This window comes from Taurulus bubalis (assembly GCF_910589615.1).
Source record: "Taurulus bubalis genome assembly, chromosome: 3".
In the NCBI taxonomy this organism is placed as follows: domain Eukaryota; kingdom Metazoa; phylum Chordata; class Actinopteri; order Perciformes; family Cottidae; genus Taurulus; species Taurulus bubalis.
The window spans coordinates 21,684,797-21,698,549 of NC_136591.1; positions in this window are offsets into that span (position 1 = coordinate 21,684,797).

A 13,753-nucleotide genomic window follows, 5' to 3' on the forward strand; every position below is an offset into this window, starting at 1 on the left:
GCTCTTTCTATACTCTTTTTGATTATATTGAAAAACAATAAAGAAAAGAGTCAATATTGGTATATTATTCTTGACTAGCAATACAAGAAGTTCCAAAATCCTTAAAATACATTCACAGCTGAACAATAAGCTTTCATTGATCAGCCCATTCTTTTGAGCAAACTCTGTAAATCCTCGTTAACATTACCCGCCGTGTATGTGAATAGTAATAGTAAAAATAGTAATAGAAATAATTTCTGAAACGTAGATCGTTTTCATTTTAAAACCCTGTTTTAATTCAAACAAGTAATGTGTCCAACGTATTAATGTGGGCGTAGACCAAGCAAGTCTCTGTCTACTTTCTAACACACTGTGTTTCCCATCGCACGGTACACGTGGTTAACGTTGGGAATTCAAACCCGTTAGATACATGAAAGTCTGGTGCTTCTCTCTTTAATATTATTGTGAACAGGTAAACCTGCTGAGAGCTTCGACTCACTTCCCCAAAAATAATTTAAAGGGGCATTTCGTCACAGTGAGACACAGACGGCCTCTAAAAACACCTCTATGAAAATCAGGGATCTCTAAATATGACTCAAATCAGGATATCTTGACGTCTGCCCATCTTTGCAGATCTGTTTTACAAGCTCCCCTGACTTTATGCGTTCAATAAAAACAAAATCTAATCCCACAACACAATGGAATAAACAGAAACAATATATATAATAATTATAATGTTAAACTTCAGAAGACAGACTTTTCATTAACAAATCAATCAAAGTGATTGATTTGACTGCAAAAACAAGTACGTATATGGCTAATTTCAGCTTCATGAATAAATACATTCTGCGTTTTCCATATAAAGTAAATGGGGTGTAATTTCAAGGACATGAAACCACAACATGTCACTAGTGATAAAACAAAAGAATTACATCGAGCAACATCCAGAGGCTTGAGAGTAGTAGTTTTTGGGATGTTAGTCATCACTGTGACATTTGTCTGGATGATGTAATTTAGGGCTTTCAGTGTCATACAAATAAATCTTAATGACATTTTTCTCCAGATATTATAGTGGGGTGATCATGATGGACAGACAAATGATGAATGGAAAAAAAAGAACTACGAGCTCTATTTGTTTTCAGGGACATTCATAAAAAACATTTGACGTTTTACACTTGCTGTGTCAGAGGCCTTCGGGGCCAATGCTTGAGTGTTTAGAAACAGTCATGGTGGGATATCGGGGGGAGAGGAGGGGGGGTGAAGATCTTCTACCACTGTCTTCCCCCTCTTCTTCCTCACCTCCTTTTGCCCCATGGGGTCGGCGGGTTTGTTTTGCTAATGACCACATCCCGTTATGACCTCATTGAGATTGCGCTCAGTAATTGGTGGCACACTGACACACTGCGGTGTTGGGGGAGGGGCTCACATGCCAGGGTAAAGGAGGTGGGGGGGGGCGCTATCTCTTTGTAAACATTCCTCCCTGACAATTAAGGTATTGTTATTGATGATTAACAGCAATGAGGGGCACTGTGTGTGTGTGTGTGTGTGTGTGTGTGTGTGTGTGTGTGTGTGTGTGTGTGTAGAAAAAAGGATAATGAGGATGATGTAGTTGATGAATGATGATGACAAGTGAGGTGTTCAAACAGATTAGCCTTGACATGGAGGGAAGTAGCGGTAATGAAGATAACTGATGATGACAGTAAATTATATGCCAGTGTTAATGATGAGACTCTTCACATCTTCAGTTGCTGAAGTGCCATTGAGCAAGGCACTGAGCCTTGAGTGGCCATGTGTCCTGTGGCTACTAAACACGTAATGATCCAGGTTTCCTTATTGTTTTATTGTGTTGAAGTCTATGAGAAAATGACTCTACTTCTCACTTTATTTCCACCCTCTCGTGTCTCTTCTGGTTGCAAAAAGCCAACATAGCGACGGCCAAAATCCAAGATGGCGACGGACAAAAAAGCCAAACTTGAGGCTTCAAAACAACAATACACAAACTAATGGGTGACGTCAATGTACTTACTTCCACTTCTTATATCAGTCTATGGTTAAAATTTGTTTATTTTTTTCTTCTTGGGGAAACATTGTACAATCTAATGTGGAAAAGGTGCATACAGTAGGTGATTATATTTGTGTTATATTAGCATTAAAAAGTCAGAGGTTTTACTTGAGCACTTCTATGTTCTGCACTTATTTATACTCCACTTCATTTCACAGGTAATCTTGCTTTTTTTTTTCTTCTTCATTTATTTGAGAGCTGGACTGTCACTTTGCAGATTCATATTTTATGTAATGTAACACACGCACACACACACACGCACACACGCACACACACACACACACACACACACACACACACACACACACCCGACTTGCAATGAGGCTTTGGATGCTTGGTGCTGCTGGTGGTTGAAGGTGTCTTGTTGAAGGCTGTCTTGGTGGGGAGTCTCTCCTTTCTTTGCTGACACTTGTCTTTAGTAGCACAGTCATCCTCTTCATAATCCGCAGCTCCTGCAGGGACTTTTATTCTGTTTATTCAATGTGTTTCTGGTTTAAGCAAAATCCTCACAGCTGCTGCCATCGATCGAACTTTTGGAAAAGGCTGATCTTGATGTCTGTGTTACACCTCTTTTTCTGACCTCCAAGTCCCCGCTGGATCTGAGATTAAGTCTCGGTAAAGGTGAGACCGGCTTTCTTCACATGTGGTCAGTCCGTCGGAGTTGGTGTTAAATGATGGTGGTGTGTCTTTGCCTCTCCAGCTGATTCTAAAGATGCCTCTCTCAGCTGTCTCATAACCGAGCAGTTTGGTCTTCACTTGTACGCCTTCGTCCACACAAAAACTCCTCTTGAGTTTTACAGAGACCCTGCTGGGACGGCTGATATGACGACGTATTTCTTAGTTGATGCGGAAAAGGAAAGTGGCCCGCACGTTTGAGATTGGTATCGTCAATGTGGATTACAGCGGTGGTGTGTGTGGGGGGGGGGGGGGGGGGCCGGTTAGACAGCAGGCGTACGTCCAAAACCACGGCCCGTCACTGGATTACAGGGGGAAGAGCAGTGATTTCTGGTGGGACACTTGTGTCTTCCTGATGCCGAGTGGGCTTAAAATATAAGAATATTGTAGCTCCCAATAAAGACTATCAGAACAGTTTTCCAGATAATTTTTCTGTGCTTCTACTTCAGAGAATGTATGAATACAGGATTTGTAGTTGTGATTTATTATTTTTACATTTATATAGTGTACTGCTATTTAAAAAAATGAATCTAAATGACAGGAGCAAATACAATCCAGTCTCATCGGACGGAAGGTTATGAGGAGGATTTGGCCTGGAAGGTTAACTATTAGACTCGTAATATGGCACAAAATGATATCTTCAAGGTCTCTGTGAGAGTGTAAGTGTGTGAGTGTGTGAGTATGTGTTTAAGCGTTAAGTGGTTGCATATCTTCTGTGAGAAATGCCCGGGGTCATTTTTTTAATGCGTCTGTCTACATTATTCAAATGAATTCAAGTGTATAATTATGTGTGTGTGTGTGTGTGTGTGTGTGTGTGTGTGTGTGTGTGTGTGTGTGTGTGTGTGTGTGTGTGTGCGCACACTAATACATTCCTTTGAGGAAATGCACCATCGATTTCAAGTCAAAAAAGTCACATGATAGCCATCAGTGTTAATCATCATCTACCATGTGTAATATGTAATTACACAGACATTACTACCATTAATTATAGAGCGTTTATAAATTAATTAGCATGTATTATGTTTCCCTTTGGTGCGTCTCTTTTTTGCGTGTTCTCTGCGGCAATGGATTTGGCAGGTAAACAAAATGTTCTGCTGCAGTTACATCGCTTGTGTCATGCAGGTAAGCGCCGCAGGAACCCTCCAAACAACAACAACAAACAAGGGATGAAAGTGTTTCTGCTTGTGTCTGGTTTATATCAGCAAAAAAATGAAGAAAACAAACAAACATGTGTGCACATGCGCCCACAAACGCAAACACACACACATCTTAATTTTTTTTTTTTTGTGGGTGGCAGCAAAGTCATCCCTGCAAGCTCCCCTCTTCTTCCTCCTCCTCCCCTCCCCCCCCACCCCCCCTCCCTCCTCCTCATCCCACTATCACATCGGACAGGGTCTACTTATAGTACCACGTCAGAGAGCAGAGAATGGGGAGAGAAAGGGTATTATGACAGTGAGAAGAGAAAAGAGAGAGAGCGAGAGAAAAGAAGGGCAGACAGGGTATTATGAGAGAGAGGGATGAGAGCAGTGAAGGCATTTGGAGTCTTTATTCGCCTTCCTAAGCCACGGGCTGCGCTCCCAATCCGATTGGTCGATACGGCCAGCCATGTAAATGAAATGCAAAGCAGAGAGACCCTGACTTCCCTTTGCCAATTTGTGGGGCCCTTTCTCTCTTCCTCCGCTGATGGCTTCCTTCTTTTATCAGTCTGTTCCTCTCAACGTGACGCCTTTCTTCCTCAGTATCACATCTCGCCGCCTTCAACCTCTGATTCCCTCTCTCTCTCTCTCTCTCTCTGATAATGATTTGCCTCTTTTTTCTGTAAGAGCTGAACTCTGCACTTCTCTAATGTTCAGCTCGAGAGGATTTATTCCACGCTTTTTTAAATGTGTTTCCTGGGAAACTCCAGTGGTGATTAAGCATATGCTCTTTTGCATGTGTGCACCTCTGTGTGTGTGTGTGTGTGTGTGTGTGTGTGTGGTTGTGTTTGTGTGTGTGTGCAGGAGCATTTCTACGTGTCCTCACGCTCTTTGCATAATGCTCGATTTGAGGCCATTAGAGGTTGTTTGCTCTTCCCTAGAAGTTTTCTTCAGCTGCATCAGGGTAAACGGCACCGGTCTGACCCACGGCCTGGACTTCTACACATTATTTGTACATATCAATACACTCCTCCCTCTTTTGGACGTTTCATTTAATGTCTGTGATGGGGACCGTCTTCCACCCCGGCAGGAGGAGGGTCTGTTGACGCGAAACTCTTCCCAGGGGGCATAGTACCAGTAATGGGGGGCTCTGGCTGTGTAAAGCCCTGGCTGTGAGATTTAGGTTACTGTTTATTTATTTATTTTAAAAGAGGCTAATCAGCTCCAGCCGTGTTTCATGTTTTTTTTTTTCCTCTCTCTTAATGGGATGGGATGGGGGTGACAGGCCGATAGATGGGGCAGGACTGATGACAGCTTTAAGTGCAGACAAATGCCACAGTCTGTCCCAGATTAAAAATGCCCACTACCGCTGTAATCCCTGAAGCGCGGCCAAATTGGTATTTCCTTCCTTTGCCTGAGCTGAGCAGCACTGAATGAGCAGAGACCGAGACAGGAAGAGAATGAGCATCGCAGAGCGACTTGTGAGGACTTATCCGACTGAACTCCCCGGCCCTGTGGTTGGTTGGAGGGGACTGAATTTCTCTCTAAATTCTTCTGCAGAAACATAGTTTATGCCAACAATTGTTATGAGGAATTAGCCTCAGGAATTAGTTCAGTCGGTGCTCACGAAAGGAAAAAAAAGTATCATGTCTCTAGTAAAGAGTCATGGATGCATTTTTGAAAACTAATAATAATAATAATAATAATAATAATAATAAGTGGGTAATAGATAGAAAGGATGAATATAAAAGGGACAAAATACAGTAAATTATCAGATAGATAAAAATGCAAGAATGGAAAGTAGCTCATTGGTCAGCAACCATTCTCTTAGTTTATAATGCAAACACTGCCAGCTGCAGGCTGCTCTTAAAAATACAGCTGCTTCATAACATTTGACACAAATCACACACGTTCAAAGCACACACACAAAATCACAAATTATGACAGAATTGTTGTTTTGTCTGTAGGGGAGTCTTTCTTTAAAAGTTTATTTTAATTTTAATTGTCCTTTTAAAATGCATCAGTACGCTGTAATCTGACGTAATAACTGCTGGTAATTGAACACAAAAATTAAATAAAAACAGCCAAGAATGTAATACAAATGTTGTATGCACAGCGTAATGGATATAATGTAAGCCATTAATACATTTTGAGGGAATATTGCATCATGATTTAGGCGGCAATTCTTGCAATGAAAAATGTAACTTAACATAAAATGTAATAACAAAACAAAAACAAAATAATCCACACGTAATCCACACTGAAGCTCGTGATAACTCGGCGAGAGCGCTTTCCCCAAATCGGTTGAAGTCCTTATTGCACAAACCAGGACAGAAGCACCTACCAACTATTACGTGTTATTTACAATTAGAGACCAATCTTCCAGATCAAGATATCAGCCAATATTAGTTTATTGATGATATCTTGGTATCAGTGTAACTGGCGGGTAATAAGAAACAAGAAGTTGCAGTACAGAAATGCCAAACTAGGTTGGTGGTAACTTTTTTTAAAGTGTCCCTTTCAATACAATGGAGAAAAATATTTTTCAACTTTAAAATGTTCCTTCCAAGCCTATTAAAAATAAACTCATGGATCTGAATCAATATTGTTTTTCATGATTTCAAAAAATCCTTAGACGACATAACATTAATGGATTACATTTGTGAAATACATATAAGATCGTTTTATTTTTTTACAAATATAAAACATATATAAATAAATATGTATATAAATAAGTATATATTAGTATTGGTTGAATCTAGTCACAATGCTTGCCCAAGCTGGACCCTGGTTTCAGCAATGATGGACTGGACCATATTTTCAGATGTTAAAACTTTTTTCGGTAGAACACAAATAATAAATGTATCCATCTAACATTTTGAATATAGTCAGGTTATATGTATTATCAGTTTCTGGATAAACTCAAGACATGTCATCTATTGAAATTACAGTACATTTTTTGTGGAAGACATTTTAACAATGTCTAAGTATAGCAATGCAGGTGTACATAATGACTGTAATGAAGGCTGAACTCCATTTTGCACGCTGGCTCACTGTCACGGCTTACTGGGACACTCAGCAGACGACACCTGTTCCCAGTATGACAACACAGCTTTGTCTGCTGTGAAAAGGTTTGACTGTATCTGAGACTTTACTGACAAAATAATGACAATTACTAATGAACCGTCAAACTCAGTTTTATCCTTTCTACTGATCCCGACTCAAATTTAAAAAGGGCCCAAATACCAAATTTACCCAAAAAGATGGTGTTTGTGTAGCCATGCAAATAGTTGTGGTTTGATTTGTCTGGGTATACGCGTGCGTGTGTGCGCATGCGTGTGTGCGTGTGCGTCTACTCCTGTACAATGTTGGTAAACTGGCATCTGTTTTGTGGCGCTCACAGCATCAAAACATTTATAAAAATCAACAGCAAATTATCTTTCTACCAACAATACTCAAACTATTAGTGGCAACCTGTACTGTATGCACCTGGGAATGTGTGTGTGTGTGTGTGTGTGTGTGTGTGTGTGTGTGTGTGTGTGTGTGTGTGTGTGTGTGTGTGTGTGTGTTGGACTACGTGTGAGAAGCCACTCTACAGCTTCCTGACAAGAGGGAGGAGGCCGACCATAACACACGTCAAGACACACAAACACACACTCTCACACCCCTTCTTCCTCCTCCTCTGCTTCCTCGTCCTCCCATCAACCCTTTCTTCGTTACACCCCCACCCCCTCCCAAACAGTCCTGCCAAGCTGACAGCTCCAAGCTCCGTGGAAAATGAGTCTCGCTTGCATTACAATCGCGCAGGACAGATTCCATTAGCACTATCTGAAATTGAGCGCGGGGAGCAGAGAGCGGGAGGCAGCGGCGCGTGGCCTTATCAGAGGGAGAGGGTGAGTTCCACCGACGTCACTAATCCACCGGGCGGGATTGAGCGCACACAGACAGAGAAAGGCAACTTAGGCGCAGAATGCACACACACATACACACACATGAATACACTCTTTCATATACTGAAGACAACAGGGGAAAACGGATAGATACCTACATACCAACTGCAAATGAAAAGGCTAATAAACACACACACACACACACACACACACACACACACACACACGTACATATGGCACAAACGCAACTCTCCCATTCTAGAATGTAGTGAAAAGGAAGCAAGATTTGCATTTTGCCAAAAAGACATGATGAAACTGGTGGAAAACAGGAAACGGCTCAACTGTCACACAGCCTGTGTGTGTGTGTGTGTGTGTGTGTGTGTGTGTGTGTGTGTGTGTGTGTGTGTGTGTGTGTGAGAGCTGGCAGGTCTGTTCAGTGCTGCTGCTGGTGGGATTTGTAACATGTCAGTCCGTCGGTTGGAGATGAAACTGAGCCCCTCTCACGTGCTGTGTGATCTCTACCTCCCTGCATGTGGGCTCTCAGGGCTCTCAGGCCCCGTGTACATGTATACAGATGTTTTGTAGTTGTTTTTTTAACAGATATTTCCCTCCATGTGTTGGCCTCTCGTACACACAAGAGTTTTAGGTCACGGATATTTCTTTAAAACGATCAAAAAAAACTGGTTACTTTGTCTGCGTGTGGACATGTAGAACTGAGCGTTTTGGGAAACGATGACGTCTCAACATAACGGATGATTCCACTTAGACGACAACCAGCTAAGACGGTTTAAAACGGACCAGAAGGAAATGCAAATCCTGCTGTTCTTCTTATAGAGCTCAAACCACAGAAACACCACTCTGCCATGTCCGTGGCATGTGGACACTCGAAACCTCCTCAGAGTCTTCCTTTGTCAAGATGCTGTTCCCGAAAGATGCCACCGAGATGCAAGACGCCCAATCAGCGTTTTGGGCCTTATATTGTACGGTGACGCAGCTACTCTCAATTTTAATTTTTGCCATTGCACCAACTATCAAATAAATATTTACAAATTATGACCTATTGCTTTACTATGGCTTATTATTTGTTAACACCGCCAAAGGAGAACAAGCTCACTGCGCATGCTCAGAACCTTTTCTCTGTTTTTTTTCCCTTTGACGCATCGTTGACGTAGCCTTCATCGCCACCTACTGGCCCGGCTGATCAGTTTGGAGTCATTTATGCGTTCTGATGTGGACGCAGACATTTTGTAAAAACGAAGACATAATTGTATTTTACAACGGAGAGGAAAATATCTGAATAAATGTAGACTGTCTCTCTCCCTCTCTTGTGTGCTCACACACACACAAACATCCTCACATGCATGCAGACCTATTCTACATACACATGCCCATGCACACGTGTGCATTTTGCAGGAATACCCCACTTGACCCCCTACCCCCCACAGCACCTCCAGTGTCCTTATCCTCATAGTTATTAACCCTTGACACATAAATCCAAGGGTATGTGGGTGTGTGATATTAGCTGTGTGAGAGTGGGAGGGAGAGAGGATGGGGTTAATCTTTATGTAGTGGGGATCTTTCACAGAAGATCACTCAATTTAAATAGAGCGGGAACGCTTTGATGTCTCTAGCCCTCCCTCCTTCTTTTTCTCTCTCTCTCTCTCCGCTCTCCGTCTCTCATTCACCCCCTCTAATTTGCTTCATGTCGCCCCCCTCTGTGCCCCAGTGATAAGGTGTAATGAGAAATGTTTTCAAAATGGCTCTCACCTACCATGCGGTGCTAATTGGGCGTGTGCTTGATACAGCCATAAGAGGGGAGTGCTCATCCTTGACTGTTGGAGGTGCTGAGTGGAGGGGAAAAGAAAAGAGGAACACTTAGTTTTCCGTGAGTGGATACCAGAGAGTGAAATAAACATACTTGCATCAACCAAGCTCCACCGAAAGCCCTACGCCCCCCCACACAACCCCCTTCAAAGACACAAAGTAATGAGGGGAAATACCATCTTCATTAGTTGTCATTTACGGGGAATTACGACGATTCCTCTTCGGGGCTGTTATTGGTCACGCTGAGAGCGAGCAGTGAGATTCGGGGAGGAAAAGAAGGAAGTTTGGGAAGATGTGGGAACAGAGGAACGCTTGGCCTACATTCCAACGCGCGTCAAACACACTGGTGTCCACGCCTGTAGGTTCCCCTCTAGTGTCGGTTTCCACTCGTTACACGCAGAGTTTCTCTCCAGAATGAACGTCTGTCTTCACAGGAAGTTGGCCAACAAAACCGCTTAGTTGGGTTCAGGAAAAGAGACTGGTTGACGTTAACTCGGCTAAATGAGAGTACCAAACAGCCGACGGGACAGAATATCACACGTACTTTAAATTTCACGTTTGTTTTCGACCCATCTGCCGCCTGGTGTAGACTGTTGTTTGTGCTCAAAAGCGCCGCATGTCGGCATCAGATGCCAACGGGCAATACAATGTTTCAATTTGAACGGTTGAGCGTGAGACCAATTTGTACATCAATTTAGCAGCAGAGGGAACAATTGGGAGCAAAACTGAGGAGTACGAAAGACAAATGGTTCAGGTTCAAAAGCAAAATACTAAATACATCAAACTAAATACATCAAATTGGAAGGCCAACAGCGTGCTGGGACGTCCTCTGCATACTGCGGAGGTGGTGGGGGACAGGAGGATGATGGCTAAGCTCTCATCCCTGATGAACCACACCTCCCACCCCATGCAGGACACTCTGGCAGCGCTGCACAGCTCCTTCATTCACCGGCTGATTCATCCCCGGTGTCTGAGGGAGAGGTACCGAAAGTATTTTCTTCCCGCTGCTGTCAGGCTGCACAACCAACTGAGCTCACAGTAGACCACTTGACAATCGAACACTTTGAACACTTTGATCTGAACTTGGTCACTTTATCATTCACCTGCTGCAATATTACGTGCAATACGTTAACGTTTAAGTACTTTTTATATATGCTTTTCTATCCTGTCTGTATATTAATATTCTACTGTTTTACTGCTTATTTATATTACTTGATTTTATTTTATTATTCTTTACTCTTTATTCACTTGTGAGCAGTGCTGCTGTAATCCTGTAATTTCCCCACTGAGGGACTAATAAAGGATTATCTTATCTCTTATCTTAAACAGGAAACTGAAAGACAAAGCATTATATATATATATATATATATATATATATATATATATATATATATATATATATATATATATATATATATATAAACACATAAAATATTAAATCAGAGCTGCAGACTTGAGGTATCACAAAAACCACAGAAAAAGTGAGTCACATTAGATTGAATGATAAATACCCACATTTCTCAGCTGAGGCAACCCAAACCATCAGGCTTACAACATGACGACAGGCCTCACAACAACAATGTAGCTCTCTACATTAGCTACCTAGCTAAATGCACAAATTATAGCATGGCCATTAATTTGGTATGCACAGGATGTGACTTTATGGAAGAGATATGCTCAACAAGGACAAATAAGTAAGTAATTAACTTGTTCATTTGTTTATATAAGCTGTTTTAATTCACTAGTTTCAGAAGCAAAACCTGCTAAAAGTATATGGAGAGTATACAAAGTTATACTATATTTAAATATGATATAAATACACAAATATATAATTATAATATAATAACTAATGCATATTATATAAATGCTGAAATGACAAAAATATTGGTTTAATTGCTCAGTAGGAGAAACTTTTTTTACATATAATTCTGTATTCGCATACACGTGCAATTTCATAAATTGTCTACAAGAAACAGCTAAATACATTTAAACTAACATGTTATGGATGGAACCGCAAAATATATTTAAAAAATTAGACCGAAATTATTAGGAGAAACTTACCATGGCAAGAATTCAGGTCTGTCATACGTCCGTGTGCAAAACTCAAAGTGGGGACACTGCGGTCAAGTGAGCCCACATCCGCCGAGTGAGCCGCAGTTGCAATTCTAAATGCACCTCTATTCAAGGTGTTACGGTACGGGGGCCAGCTCAATGTCACAATATTCAAACAGCTATAAAAACAGTTCCATAGACTTGTACATAAATATTCCACTGCAGCCCTGTTCAGGATGACCTCTGCTATGTCCATGTGCATGGCCTCAAAATATTACTGTACAGTTTCGGAGAAAATTGCATTCAAAGTCAGCTTGAATTTCATAATGATATTCATAATTTCACAATATTCAAACAGCTATAAAATCAGATCCATAGACTTGTACATAAATATTCCACTGTAGGCTTGTTCAGGGGGACCTCTGCTATGTCCATGTGCATGGCCTTTGGGACACAATTGGACAACATTGTTGAGGAACGACAAAACATGGCACTTGAATTACTCCACCATCAGATGTGTGACAGCTTTTCTTCATATTAATTTATATTGTGATATTGTACTACAAAAGATGTAACATTTCTATAATTCTTTTCATTAGTTTTTGACATCGAAACACAGTGTGCCATGTGTTCGGCAAAAAAGCCACCCACTCCGAGGCCTCCAGTCACTGAATGGGTAATGTGTTGTTTTAATTCATTTGATTTGTGGACCTAAGTTTTAGTTTTGGCATTTTGAAGATTTCATTGACAGTGGACAGGAAATGAGGGGGTAGAGAGAGAATTGGAACGTTATGTAACAAAAGTCACCATCCAGAGCCATATAAATAATCGCGGTTCACCCCTCCGCAATTGGGACACCCCTTGTTTTAATCTTGGAAATGCAAACAAAATGGTTTATTTTGTTAAAAAATTCGAGGAATGTGTGTATTAAAAAATTTTTTTTTAAATTGGACAAATAGACTTTATTGTCCATCCGAGCCACTCGGATATGTCCATGTACTCTGCCTTGCTATTTTATTTGCATTTGTACCATGGCAGCTGTAAAATTCAAATAGTACCTGTGCTATAGTTGATTGTCAGTCAATCAAAATAACATTTTACAAGCGATGAACATGACAATAAAATTAAATATTTGTTTAGAAAATGGGGCTTGGGCCCAGCCAAAGCCAAACCCTAACAATATAACTATTAATGTATCTTTTTACAAAATGACTAAAAAGACAAACGCTTCCATTAAGTGTCGATTCTCAATTTCGACGATCAATTCGATAATGTCTACGTAATATTATATGACGTCTTAACGGGCATAGCAGAGGTCCTCCTGAACAGTACTGCAGTGGAATTTCAATATACAATCTAAGGATCAGTTTCTATAGCTGTTTGAATGTTGGGGAATTATGAATATCATTATGAAATTTAAGCAAGCTTTGAATTCAATTTTCTCCAAAACTGAACAGTAATATTTGGAGGCCATGTACATGGACATAGCAGAGGTCACCCTAAACAAGACTGCACTGGACGTTTTGTATACAAACCTAACGATCTGATTTTATAGCTGTTTGAATATTGCGATATTGTGAAATTGTGAATATCATTATGAAATTCAAGCAGACTTTGAATTCACTTTTCTCCAAAACTGTACAGTAATATTTTGAGGCCTTGCACATGGGCATAGCAGAGGTCCCCCTGAACAAGCCTGCAGTGGAATATTTATGTAAAAGTCTATGGAACTGATAGAAATGTTACATCTTTTGTAGTACAATATCACAATATAAATTAATATGAAGAAAAGCTGTCACACATCTGATGGTGGAGTAATTCAAGTGCCATGTTTTGTCGTTCCTCAACAATGTTGTCCAATTGTGTCCCAAAGGCCATGCACATGGACATAGCAGAGGTCCCCCTGAACAAGCCTACAGTGGAATATTTATGTACAAGTCTATGGATCTGATTTTATAGCTGTTTGAATATTGTGAAATTATGAATATCATTATGAAATTCAAGCTGCCTTTGAATTCAATTTTCTCCACAACTGTACAGTAATATTTGGAGGCCATGCACATGGGCATAGCTTAGGTCCCCCTGAACAAGCCTGCAGTGGAATATGTATGTACAAGTATATGGATCTGTTTTTA